The sequence below is a fragment of the Petromyzon marinus genome, chromosome 23 (genome assembly GCF_048934315.1).
Source record: "Petromyzon marinus isolate PM22_M1 ecotype Great Lakes invasive population chromosome 23, UKy_Petmar_22M1.pri1.0, whole genome shotgun sequence".
Classification (NCBI taxonomy): domain Eukaryota; kingdom Metazoa; phylum Chordata; class Hyperoartia; order Petromyzontiformes; family Petromyzontidae; genus Petromyzon; species Petromyzon marinus.
In genome coordinates, this window is record NC_133689.1 from 10,840,712 (window position 1) to 10,854,776 (window position 14,065).

At 48.0% G+C, this 14,065-nt stretch overlaps 1 protein-coding gene across 4 annotated transcripts in view; it reads right to left on the minus strand.

The window, feature by feature from the left end:
- Positions 1-14,065, minus strand: part of LOC116945270 (tyrosine-protein kinase Yes-like) — a 124,567-nt gene that overhangs the window by 71,523 nt on the left and 38,979 nt on the right. The window contains exon 1 of one of the 4 annotated variants that reach the window (XM_032959651.2): positions 9,803-9,979. The exons of the other annotated variants lie outside the window; for them this stretch is intronic. The gene's annotated coding sequence lies outside the window, so the exon portion shown is untranslated. Of the gene's footprint in view, positions 1-9,802; positions 9,980-14,065 lie in introns of those variants that run through there. 4 annotated transcript variants of the gene reach the window in all.

Consider the following 14,065-nt stretch of genomic DNA (forward strand, 5'->3'; position numbering starts at 1 on the left):
AGGTAAACCATGCACATGCCGGCTGATCAATTCTCATCAAACGCATCAAGTCTGCCGATTGAAGTGCAGTCAGCCGTGACGATCGGTGCTTTTTACACCAGACAAAAACATTTTATTTTCTCTTCTGTGCCTAATGTTTATTTCATCATCTCAGTGCCATCTGTGCTTCCTACTGAAAAAGAGCTATATAGGTCAGTGGACCTTACCTGGTAAAATAAAACATTGTCTTAAAATAATGTACAGCTTCTCAGCCGTTTGCTGAATATGGCGCGTGAGAAATCTAGGCAGGAGTGATTGAAGGATGATTGTATTGAGATAAGTCTGATTACAGCGCTCTAGGTCTAGACCAATCGGCAGCCTACGACACCGCCGCCCATCGACGGTTGCTCGCCAAGTTGCTGGAGATGAGTAAAGACCGAACTCGTGCAGACTCTGCTCGAGACCCAACGATTCTTCCATAGACTCAACACGGCCTCTGTACATGAAGCAGTCTCGTTCCTTAACCTCCTTCCAATCCTCTCTCAAAGCCTCACCTCTCCCATTATCTTCCTATTCCTTCCCCTTGCCACTCCACTCCTTCCCGTCCCTCCCCCACCCTTCCGTGATCCCGGAGTATCTCTCGAACGCTGTCACTCATTCTTCAATCAGTTTTCAGTTTAATTTATTTGGTACAGCCCTGTGAGCCATTCGGCTCTTGAATCGGGTGCAACCGCAACAAACAAAAACACGAACAAGAAACATCTTAAAGTGACCACGCGCAACAGAAAAAAATCCAGGAAAAAACAGCAAAGTCCTCCAGAAAAAGCACCGAATATCAACGCTGTGTGCAAAAATCCCAGTGGGATGCACGTCGAACAATAACAACCACAAGACAATTTAGATGAAAGTTATCAGTCCAACTCTGTGCTACGTCAAACAAACATGGCTAAACCAAAACCTTTTCAAAGTCACCAAAATAAAGCTAGAAAAGCAATGTAACGGTGATCATAGGAACTGTGATTGAAATTTTACAATAAACGATATGTACATAACATGTACGACCAAACTTTGCAGCCTTAGCTGGCTGCATGAGTCACTCCATAAAAGCAGGAGTATCAGTAGGAGTATCACAAATTAAATCCATGTAGCACCGCCCCTGCCAACTACATCATTCCATTCTGTCGTCTTTGTGTAAGCTATGTCAAGCGCCTTGCGCGAAGGCGCTCTATAAATATAAAATTACGATTAGAATGCATCTGCTACTCAGTAGGGAATGATTGCTTCTTTACATGGGAGAGGCCCGTACGTGCAGAGGACATCAACCAGGTGGTAAATTAATACTCCACAATCATTGCTGGCTGTCTCAAGCCAACCAATGCAGAACAGCCCAAACCTCCTGGTTGGCATCGCACACGCAGACATCAGAAGAATGGTGGCCAGCTGCGCAGAATTGTTGCGCCACACCATGGACCAATAGGAATCCGTCATACCAGCATAAGCGTACTGCCAGTAGACTCAAATCACACAGCTGCTGCCAGTAATCTCAAATAACAAAGCTGTCAGTAGCACCAAATCACACAGCTGCTGCCAATCGACTAAAATGACAAAGCTGCTGCTAGTTAGACTAAAATAACACGTCTGATGCAAATAGACTCAAATAACACATCTGATGCAAGTAGACTCAAATCACACATCCGATGCAAATAGACTCAAATCACACATCTGATGCAAATAGACTCAAATCACACATCTGATGCAAATAGACTCAAATCACACAGCTGCTTCTAGTAGACTCAAATAACAAAGCTGTCAGTAGCACCAAATAACACAGCTGCTGCCAGTAGACTAAAATGACAAAGCTGTCAGTAGACTCAAATAACAAAGCTGTCAGTAGCACCAAATAACACAGCTGCTGCCAGTAGACTAAAATGACAAAGCTGTCAGTAGACTCAAATAACAGAGCTGTCAGTAGCACCAAATAACACAGCTGCTGCCAGTAGACTAAAATGACAAAGCTGTCAGTAGACTCAAATAACAAAGCTGTCAGTAGAATCAAGTGACAAAGCTGCTGCCGGTAGACTAGAAATAACACATCTGATGCAAATAGACTCAAATCACACAGCTGCTGCTAGTAGACTCAAATAACAAAGCTGTCAGTAGCACCAAATAACACAGCTGCTGCCAGTAGACTCACATCTCGTAAGCGTCTTAACACAACCACGGAACCTCCCAGGTTATCTCGGGAGAGCGCGCGGCTTCACTTGTGGAACGCGCGTCCGCAAGCATCATGAGCAGCTGCCAAGCTGAGAGAGCGAGCGGCGGAGACTCGTCCATCGGGGTCAGCAGCAGCAGTAGGAGGGGCGGTCTCTCAAGCGATGCCTGAGAGACCGCGCCTCCGTACACAGCACCAGGGACGTGCGGTCGGTCAGGGGAGGCAGGGGAGGCAGAGCTTCACCTGTCATATACTCCAATGAAAATAGCTGTTACAAAAAGTTAAAAAAAGAAAGAATAATCAAGTAACATAAATGGTTCAGATTTTTCCACCGATCTGTGTTATAAATGTCATTTCTGTACGATTCCAATCATTTTTAGAGTCAAAATCGCCAAATCTGCGGAGCTCCGCTGCAAATACAGGGAGAGACGAGAGGTGAGGCAGCGACGAGCTCAGCCTCCCCTCTGATTGCGCAACCCCGCGGTAACTGGATGGAGCGCGGGCAATAAGCGTGTGCCTGTTACTATCTCTCTGTATGTCACCAATGTCATGTTTGTAGACCCCTTCATTTCATGTCCTCGCCTTCCATACTCCAGGTAACTTATTTCACGTATGTGTATAAAGATATTTAGGCTCGCTGGTCTCGTCATGAAACCGCAATGAAAAAGCACCAGGGGAGGCAGCTATCACATCTGCCTCACTCAGGGGGACGTGTCAAACACGCCCCTCTCAGTGAGGACACGCCCCCCTCCGTGAGGCCACGCCCCCCCCCCTCAGTGTGTGAATCCTGGCACTGACACTAGCCAGTGCAAGCCACTGACCTCGCCGCACGTCACTGCACAGCACGTGTCGGCCGCTGCAGAGTGAACCTCGGCAAGTGGTGGGGCCACCTCGACCAGGCCCAGGACAACGAGCTTGCGTCTGCGGTGAAGGGCAGGCGGTGCCTCGGTCGCCTGCCACCGGGCGTCGTCTGTGAGAGGAGCCGTGCACGGCTGATGATTCAAGCGCCTTCACTGACCTGGTCGTCATCGATCCGACTAAAGTTGGTCCGGCGGGCAAAAAAATGACCCAAATGAAAGTCCAGCGGGCAACAAGGAGGCAGTATTCAGGCTTTAAGAGCACCACGATGTCAAGAGTGACCCCCCTCTCCCCTTATTGCCTTCAAGGTCCCCGGGTCGTATTGAGACCGATGGAAGGGAGCGTTTGAGCGGCCCTTTGTGAAGAAGAGGAAGGGGAGAAGCGAGCAAGGAAATGAGACGCAATTTTTACGGAAATAAGGCTCTGCTGCATTTCCGAAAGAGCGAACACCAAAAAGGTTCTTGGTCGGACACAAATTCCTCTCTTTGGACAAAGTGAGAGTAAAATAAGACGCTTATCAGTTGTTGTGAGAACAAATCAAATGCTACGTTGCAATATATTGGGAAAACACCTTGACTTAAAGCTCTCGTGACTGCAGGAATTCATATTCTTTGGGTCTTTCGGTAAAGTCACGCAGATGGGTTCAAAGAAAATAACCAAAAAACTACGACGTTTCGATCGCAAGACAAGCGGTCGTCATCAGGAAAAATAATAATAATAATAAAAAATCTAAACGTCGTTGTTTTTTGTTATTTTCTTTGAACCTTTCCACGTGACTTTAACGAAAGACCCCGAGGATATTGAGGACACCCTTCAGCTTTTTGAAATTCTGGCAACCGCCATAACGAAAGTGCACCGCCCAGCGTGACCAAATCAAACGTCGAGGCCCTCATTCAGCGGTGAATTGACAAACGACTTGGAAATTATTATTATTATCGATAAGCGAATGTTGTTTTGTACCATGATGGCCAAAGCGGTGGCTTCACACTCACAATGAGGAAGGAACTGTCAGTCATCTCCTGTTTTGTTTTCAGCATAAACTTCCGTAAGCTTTTTAAAAATAAACGTATGCCTTTTTAATTAGCGAAGTTCCCTAATATGCCCCGCATTAAAGCAACTCAAAAAAATCCCCCATGGCCTCTTTGCTATGTACAGCACTTTAAAAATGAAATGTAATAAAATTCTAATCAAATTATAAAATTACGATTAACGTAAAACGATATGAGAATACGCAAACACGCCTTGAAAGGATAATTTGACGTATTGGCGATACACCGGTGCAACATAACACACCGGTCCTCATAAAACAGTCTAAGATAAACGCACTTGAATCTACAAATCTGTTTATCAGTCTTTAACTGACCCTGTCGCCAAGTTTTACGCGATTCGAAGGTTTATTCGGTCTTTTGAGACTTGCTAAAAAAAGGTCGTCAACATTGACTGTTGATCTGAGTTCCTTTGAATCGAGGAACCGTCCGGCCAAGTCTAGGGCACAAGGAGTCAAATCTGCCTTTGGAACACGGAGCCAGCCAAGTCATCCGACTGTGAAGCTTTCGTGTTCAGCCGCTCGTAACGTTCTTCTTCCGACTGCTTCGACATCGTGAGAATTGATTTTGACTGGGCCCCATAGGATTGTATGACTGGCGTTGCAAATCGCGGGAAACGTAATAAATCATTGCGATAAATGCGTCTTTTTTCTTTTTAAACCACGCACCAACGATACACCACCAATACACGAAATGACATAACAGGCGACGTTTCAGGCAATGGCCCTTCTACATAGCACATTAAAGATGATGGCCACCCTTACTGCTGCCCGAAGGCAAGAAAACCTGTCTACACACGCCCGGCACGGATGCAGCTGATGGAACCGGCCACCTCTCCACTGCGAGTCCAGCGAGCTAACCATGGCATCTCCATGCTGCACAGAGGTTTCATCTTCTTTGGTTCTTTCGGTTAAAGTCACGTAGAATGAGAATAAAATAATAAATTGATAAAATAAAATAACACAATAATATTCTCACGACGTTTCGGCCACAACACAAGCGGCCTTCATCAGGTGAAGGGGACGAGACTGTCTGGTAGGACAGCGCTGGAGTGAGAAAGCCACGCTGAGATCACGACCTTTAAGCTGTGTGAGAAGAAACAAAGCGCCTTGACAAAGGAATTAGCATATAATTTATTATATTATTCTCATTCTACGTTACTTTACCGAAAGAACCAAAGAAGATGAATCCTTGCAGTCACGAAAGCTTCAAATCGAAATTTGCACAGAGGTTGTTTTGTCAAACAGATCCACCCGAAGGAAACCGCTGTAAATGCATGGCAATGCCACTGCTGGGCTATTACACAACACGTCACCCGAATCTGCCGGACCCGGAACAAAACAAATTCTGTCGACAAAGATGCCAATAGTTGGTAGTGATGGAAAATAAATAGCAAAAAGAGTTATCTCCATATATATAAAAGGCAAAGTTGTGAATATGTGTGTCTGTTCAAAATGTTTAGCGTACTTCCCGACATGCAACAAACTTGAAATTTGCCATGTGGGTACTTTCCAGACTGAACACCAATGCATTTATTTTTTGCACGGCAATTGAGCTGTGACGTCAAATCTGTCACGTGACCCGCGCATGTGGAAGCGTAACGCATTGTAGTGTAGTGGTTAGCGCTACGCCGCCCTACGAACCCGGTGACCCGAGTTCGATTCCCGCTCACGGCCACCACCGGTGACAATTATTTGAACCGGTCCTGAGCCTCCCCTAGGTCGACTCAGCCTCAAACGAGTAACTGTTGTGGTGTGTGAACATCGCCACTGGGGAGACAAAGGCGGCCGCGCGTGGTGGATCCAAGTCCCGGGCGAAGCCGGGTAGTACAGCTAGTTTTTAATATAGTATTCATTTCGAGCACAAGCAGTCCCATGAAAAAAATGACATTCGGGAATTTCTCAATGTGTGGAATTAGCAAATGGTGGCTGGGCAACAAACACGGAACATGCAGCCACCATTTCCTTCCACTTGTCAAAAAAAATTAAAAATAAGACGGACACCTTATTGGTCACCCGGTGCCCCTTTATAAATCTCAACGTTCATCCTACAAAGTTCCATCATCACAAGGGAGACACGAAGAATTGTGCCCGTATTGAAACCGCTGTACGCCGTATGGACCTGAAAAAACTCAATTTCGCTGTACAAGAATACGGGTAAAAACCGTGTGGGTTGACAGCTCTGGAAATATAATTAAAAAGGTCGGTCCTGCAATGCAACGCAAGGCAATTCCATGCAATATACTTTACAGTAATCCCTCGTTTAACGCGGTAGATGCGAGGAATTGCTGTCCTTCGTCTTACACTCGAACTGTTATCAGTATCAGCGGAATTTCGCACGCCGACCGCGGGGGTGAGGCGATCCACAGGGAAAAGCCACCGTTGGCTTCCCCACAAAGTGGCGCTAACCCCTCACGTGCCCGACCCCCCCCCCCCCAACCCCACAAGGGACGACGGAGCGAGGAGTTGAACCTTTGGGACGTTTCCGTTTGCGAGCCGCTTGCTCGACGTAGCCAACGCTGGGGACATTTCGCGAACACCTCTTAGCTCGGTGGCAATTAAAAATCGATGTTTGCGAGGTGACATTTGACGGCTTTAAATCGCACTTGGAAAACAAAATCACCATTCCGCAGCTTCAGCCGGGTCACTTGCCCAGCACCGGGGAAAAAAAAACACAACGAGACCAGCGACAGAGCCCGTGGATGGCTCTGTCGCTGCACGGGCTTGCCGATTTCCGTATAAAACAAACAGGCGCATGGCTTGAGAACCGCCGGTGCTTGAACGATGCGATGAAATGCACGTTCAAGGCAATGCGATACTATGCAAATGTGAGGCAGTGTAGGAAGTTCGAAAGCCAAAGCTGAAACAACGTTTTCGGGAGAGAGAAAAAAAAATCACCGATTGATCATATGCGGGACACGGCACTATCAGTGATATAAGGGTATAATCAGAGCACTATCGGGGCAAAGGCTGGCAATGTTCCCCAAAATGGTAATTTAACTCATGAGTAGTTTGCATATTAATCATAGCCCGATTGCTCTACCCCCTAGGATATGGAATCTGTCAGACGAGTCTGTTTTTAACCTACTTATTGCGATAGAAAAATGTGTGTTTTTCCTCTTGCTCTCAGTACCATTACCATGTTCCTACTTAAACACTGGAACAAGTGCAGCAATGTTTCCTGACTGTATTCAATATAACGTGAAATTAAACTAAACTATTTTATTCTACCAGGTAAGGGTTCAATGAAGTAGCTCATCACGTTGAAAGTTACAGCAGCCACATACTCTAAACGCACGTTGATTCTAAAACATGGAGGGAAAAACCACAGAACCCGGATTATAATCCACGTGACCACGGGGAGAACGTGTGTATTGGACCCATGATTGTCTCAAAGTAAAATGTGGGTCTCGTTAAAAAAAACGTGACACGATCGAGTCCCGTCAGACTTGAACCGTTTCCCCTCCGCTGACGGTTTTCTTGTTTTCAACGTAAATAAAGTTTGTGTAGCGCAGTAAATGTTGTGGATTCACTCTTCAACACACCGGTGGGCTAAAGTAGTGAACTATTTGTCCTTTGTCAACGTGACACTTTTTTTTTTGCTGAATGGCCGTGTCGGGTGGTGGAGGGCGACACATTTATAAATAAACGCGATCTAACCCAAAAAACCTTTATTATGAATAATATTGGTCGCGAGAGCCTACGTGTTAAACGACCACAGTAAAGTCTGCCAAATTGGCACTCCCGTCACACTGCAACACTGCACCCACCCCTCCCCCCACCCCGCTCTTCCTTACAGCTCCATAATCCTGGGTTGTCCTGGCCTCATGCATCCACTACTGGATGAAGACCTCCCCACACGCCGTGCGGGTCGCAGCTCTAATTTGACACGTAGCTTCACTACGCACATCACTGCGGGTTTGGTGAGGGCAGCGACCATACGTGTGGAAGCAGAGACGCACAGAACACCAGGGGACGATGCTGCACAGCCCTCAACGTTTATAATCACAGTGCTGCACGACGTTTTGCTGGTCATCATGCTGGCTGTACTCACCAGCGAAACGTTCTACTCAAAATTGCAAACGTTGTGACTTTGTACTCTGCACAAACATAACCGGTGTGCCGTAGTTGTAACTAATTGGCACGTTTTGTTCACGTGACAAACCTCACTAATTGGCCGTGCTGGGCGGTGCAACATTCCTCAGGGACCCCCGCACTCGTCCTCTGCAATGTTGTTGCTGTTGTGTGTGTTGTTGTGTGTGTTGTTGTTGTTGTTGCTGCGCTCACGCACCACGGATCCCCCCCCCCCGGTGTAAAACAGCCGGGCAACGTGCTCGACGAGATAATCCGTCGTAACAAATCAAATAAACTCTCAAATGAACGCTAACGCGGTGCATCGCCCGCGCGCGCACGCGCGGGCGATGCAGTCGGCCAGCAGCTCGCTCTGCAGTCTCCCATCTCCCCCCGGTTGTTCTCGTCACACGTCGCAGGCTCGTTTCCGCCGCTCGAGTCAAGGGTTCAGTCAGCGCGGCGGTGGTGGTGGTGGTGGTGGGGGGAGCTGCTCACTGTCGTTGGACGTCGCCAAGGTGCGCGCCAAACGCCCCAGCACGATGTCACGGAGCGATAACCGATCGGCCACTGCGTACTCTGGGCCAACTCAGCCGCAAAAACGACGACCCGCCGTGCGAATGTGTCGGCATTCGTAGCGGAGAGACAAATGCGGCCTTGACAGGTGCTCGCCGACGGCAATGACATCTGTTGTTGGAATCTGTTGCACTTTGACCGCAACTCCGATGAGCGAGGGTGGCTATGAACGGTGCGAAAGAAGTTTTACGTACACAGGGCCGGATTAAGATTTTGCAGGCCCCTGGGCTACAGGTACTGTGCGAGGCCCCCCCGGAATATTTTCAAAAACAAAACATAGTTGAAGAAAAATCATAAAAAAATATTTTTTACAAGACTAACAACAAATAAAATTCAGCATTCACAAATCAAATGACTTTTCGCTTCATCTCTGGAGGCCCTCCGGTTGGCGGAGGCCCCTAGACTGCAGGCCCTAAAAGCCCCGTGCCTTAATCCGGCCCTGAACGTACGTACTTGTCTTATATAATATAACTTTGTACGTATTTTTTTTTACTTAAAATTGAGTTTTCGTACGACATTATTACACGAAAGTGGCTAACTCCAGTCAATTATAATTTCATAGACATGAGCAGCTTCACAGCGGATACATGATTTGGTGATAATGCGTTGGCAGTTGCATACAAAGCGTAAAAAAACCAAACCAAAAACTCACGCTCCTCAATAACAATGTCGTATGAGGAAAAAGAAAATCTGCAATGAAATATATAAACGGGCGACGTTTTGGCCAACGGCCCTGCCATAATACGGCGCTTGGTTATTGCTCTGAAGGAGAACCCTTGCGGAGTATTATTTTGTCATCAATTCACATCACGTGTGGAACGGGCGCTGGTTACAGCCGACCAAACCCCGCCTTATTGCACACCGGCAAACCCGGTCCCAAGGCCGTGGGGATGACGCCTCTCATCCGCGAACGCAGCTGCAGATAAATGTGGACTACGCAGAGTCGACCGTACTAGTTGCAAACACGCACGCACGTGCACACACGGACACAATGCGTAACAGCAATAAAAAAAACACGCGTTAAGCCGCGCGCGAATGTCTCCTCCGCGAACAAGTGCACTTACGCAAAAATGTGAATTCCGTCAGGGCAGCCGCACTACAGGCGCACGTTCCACACACGCGCGCGCTCGCTTGTGACGCACGGGAACGAGAGGCGGACGAAATTTCAACGCTTTGGGGCTTTTTTTTTCCGTCGCATGAGCGGGGGCGGTAGAGATTAAGGCCATGGTTTTCCCTCCGCTGTTATTTATTTCATTCAAATGTGCTCCCCCCCACCCCCCCCCCCCCCCCCCGCTTAACCCTCATCATCTACAAGCAAGGGTATCAAAACTTGGTGCATCCAGCGCCGGCATTGGATAATCATCCGCAGAATCGGAGGGACACGCGGCCACGCCACGGCAAAGGTAACGCGCCAACAGAGGGAAGAGATGTACTCAGAAGAGAGAGGGGGCTGCATAACCCTCGTAGAGATTAGAGATGTATTCAGCGTGAAGATGTGAGACGGACGTATGAAGAAGAAGAAGGAGGAGGAGGAGGAGGAGAAGAAGAAGAAGAGAGATATATGAGAGGGGGGGGGGGGGGGGGGCTACGTACGGTGCGAAATAAGTTCAACATGCATCGTACACACGTTGCGTATCACCGGGGGGGGGGGGGGGGAGTGCACCCAATCTCGTCAGACTTTGTGGAAGGCAGGCAGCGGCCGAGCCTGGCTAAACGGTTCCGATGTGCGACCACCGTACACAAAGCGGCCGCCTCTCGTCGCTCGCGTGCTGGACTGCGTGGTGGGCGGAAGAGGGCAGTGTGGCAAAAGTCAATTGCAAAATGCAATGCACACTTTTACGCTCCCCGCCGTCACCGCAACACCACCACTCTGAGCCGGCGTGGCTCCCGGCATCGACGAGCATGGCCACGTGGGACACCGCCAACCCCCACGCCCCCCCCCCGCCAACGTGCAGTTTTGGACAGGAGGCCTGTACAGCAATTCCTCGTTGAACACAACAGATGCGTTCCTCAATGGCATTTGCATTGCACAATCGACCTGCGGTCATCCCATTGCGGGACGAAGAACCGAGGTGAGGGTAGGCCACTGTGCGCTGCATCATTCGGCGCGTATGCCCAGAATTCCCACGCCGCTCAGCCGCGCAGCTCAACAAAGTAGGTCGCCGTCGACCGCTCAGAAGGCGTGTTTTCACGAGTTGCGCGCCCGCGTTGTGCAAAGAAAGTGTCCCCGAACGGAGGAGAGCGTGCCAAAGCAACAACAACAACAACAAAAAAACGCGCTGCGGTGCGAAGACGACGCGGATTGAAGACGCTTGAGGAGGAGTTCCGAGGCATCTCCCGGGGGGCCCCCTTTCAGACACGGGGCGATTCGTTGCCGGTCGCTATCTTGAATTATGAGGTTTGTCCCGTGACGTCGGACAGCGACAGCTCAAAATATAGTGGCGGATTTTAAAAAAAAAAAGAAAAAAAGAAAAGACGACCCCCCCTCCCCCCCTCAGCTCAACCGTGGGGAATTATCTTTCCTCTCATTCCCCCCCCTCCCGCCGCCGCCGCCCCCTTGCCTACTCTCCTCATTGATTATATCAGCAATCGCTCAATGTGCCGCCTTTCCGGGTCATCTCCTCCACTCAGGTGGTGTAAATCACGCTTCAAGAGGCTATTTATAGCGAGATGTCGCTCTCTGTGTCCGCAGGCAGCAGGGATGCAGAGCTGTATAATGATCGTGATTGTGAAGCGCGTGGTGAAGAGGCCGAGGGAAATTCAGTGCACTCTCCTTTAAAGGTCGGTGAGATAACCGGTTTGTTTTGTGATTTTCAGGGTTTTAAAATACGTGCAAATAAACGTTTCTCATGGCAAAAACAGCAGAACTCATGTAATCTATAATTATCTTATCGAAAGTTCCTCATATATGTGGGTCTTGCTAATCTGATTCATGTGTTGATTGGCTCTTCCTGCTACATGCAAATCTGTGAACAACAGTAAGGACCGTGGACAGATATCGTGTGAACGGAAAAAATACATTCGCAGCAAAGTATGTATCTGGGCTTTTGACAAAGTCGCATGATGTGTATTCGGCTGTGCACAATTCCCTCCGGTTGATATTCGAGAAAGGATTTTAAATGATTGCAGAAATGCTGGGAAAGTTTGCTTCCAGGCCCTTCCTTATTACGCACGCGCATTTATCTACGGACCTTTTGTCAAACGCCTGTCTGAGCAAAGGCCTCTTCCATGCAGAATTGGTCATGGGAGGAGTTGTTTGACTCTCGCAAATTAAGCTTCACTCTTTTCAGTTCAGTCACCTGTGTTACTCAAACAAGACTTGACAACACTCCACCAATGACGTTAACCGTGGCCGGGAATCAAATTCGAGTTGCAGGGTTCACAGCAGAGCGCGCGAAGCGGCTGCAGGACGCCTCCACACACACGTCGATGCGCAGTCCGTCGATACGACGGTCATTTGCCACGTGCTTGGCGCACCGGGGAAAACGTCATCCGCAGAATATCGCACAAGTCACAGACTTCCTATCTGTTTGTCTCCGTGTGAGTCTCTCTCTGCTTGTGTGTCTCTCTCTCTGTTTGTCTCTGTGTGAGCCTCTCTCTGTTTGTGTGTCTCTCTCTGTTTGTCTCTGTGTGAGTCTCTCTCTGTTTGTCTCTGTGTAAGTCTCTCTCTGCTTGTGTGTCTGTCTGTGTGTCTATGTGTGAGTCTCTCTCTGCTTGTGTCTGTCTGTGTGTCTCTGTGTGAGTCTCTCTCTGCTTGTGTGTCTGTCTGTGTGTCTCTGTGTGAGTTTCTCTCTGTTTGTGTGTCTGTCTGTTTGTCTCTGTGTGAGTATCTCTCTGCTTGTGTGTCTGTCTGTCTCTGTGTGAGTCTCTCTCTGTTTGTCTCTGTGTGAGTCTCTCTCTGCTTGTGTGTCTCTCTGCTTGTCTCTGTCTAAGTCTCTCTCTGCTTGTGTCTCTGTGTGTTTGTCTCTGTGTGAGTCTCTCTCTCTGTGTGAGTCTCTCTCTGCTTGTGTCTCTGTGTGAGTCTCTCTCTGTTTGTCCCTGTGTGAGTCTCTCTCTGTTTGTGTGTCTGTCTGTTTGTCTCTGTGTGAGTATCTCTCTGCTTGTGTGTCTGTCTGTTTGTCTCTGTGTGAGTGTCTCTCTGCTTGTGTGTCTGTCTGTTTGTCTCTGTGTGAGTCTCTCTCTGCTTGTGTGTCTGTCTGCTTGTCTCTGTGTGAGTCTCTCTCTGTTTGTCTGTGTGAGTCTCTCTCTGTTTGTCTCTGTGTGAGTCTCTCTCTGTTTGTCTCTGTGTGAGTCTCTCTCTGTTTGTGTGTCTCTCTCTGTTTGTCTCTGTGTGAGTCTCTCTCTGCTTGTGTGTCTCTCTCTGTTTATCTCTGTGTGAGTCTCTCTCTGCTTGTGTGTCTGTCTGTTTGTCTCTGTGTGAGTCTCTGTTTGTGTCTGTCTGTTTGTCTCTGTGTGAGTCTCTCTCTGTTTGTGTGTCTCTCTCTGTTTGTCTCTGTGTGTGTCTCTCTCTGTGTGTCTCTGTGTGAGTCTCTCTCTGCTTGTGTTTCTGTCTGTGTGTCTCCGTGTCTATGTTTTGTGTCTCTCTCAAATGTAGCAATCTTTGGAAGAACGTAATCAACCAGGTGGGGTGTTGACTGTTTTGTTGGCCGACTCTCTGTGTTGTATTGCATTGTATTGCTAAGTTTACTAGGTTTGCTTTTTCTCATTCATTCTTAGTTGATTATGGTTGCTTGTGTTGCAATCGAGACGTCGTATTCCATTATTACTTAATCGAATTTCTTTCTACGTGACTTTACCGAAAGAACCAAAGAGTTAACTGATCCTCTCAGACCGCTCCGAGTGAATCTCTGTAAACAACCCGACCTGGTACGTCACTGAAGGTGTCCCCCAGGGCTACAAAACTTGGTCCTATCTTCTTCTTTTCATGTCCAGAATTTAGGAGACTTTGCTCATCCCACTCCGACTTAAATCTGTTCACCGATGACGCTGCTGTTATCTCGTGGTCTAGCCAATCCGAGGATGATCTGTATACAAAAGTTTCAACAAGACTCATGTCCTTATAATACAACTAAACGGTCCGAAACTTATGTTTAACGTCAGCAAGTTAAAAACTTGGCGGTGTTCTTGGGAATGTGGCCAATTGACTCCCCCTCCCCACTACCACAATGATGGCGTTTGACTCTCAATAAATTGGACCCGTCAAACAAATGTAAATACCCCACGTGTCACCCTCGATCACAATCCATTGTTCGCTGCACGTATCAAATAATATTTGCAACAACAACAAAAATATAAAGGTAAAAATTGTCTTCCTCTTAACCAGAAAT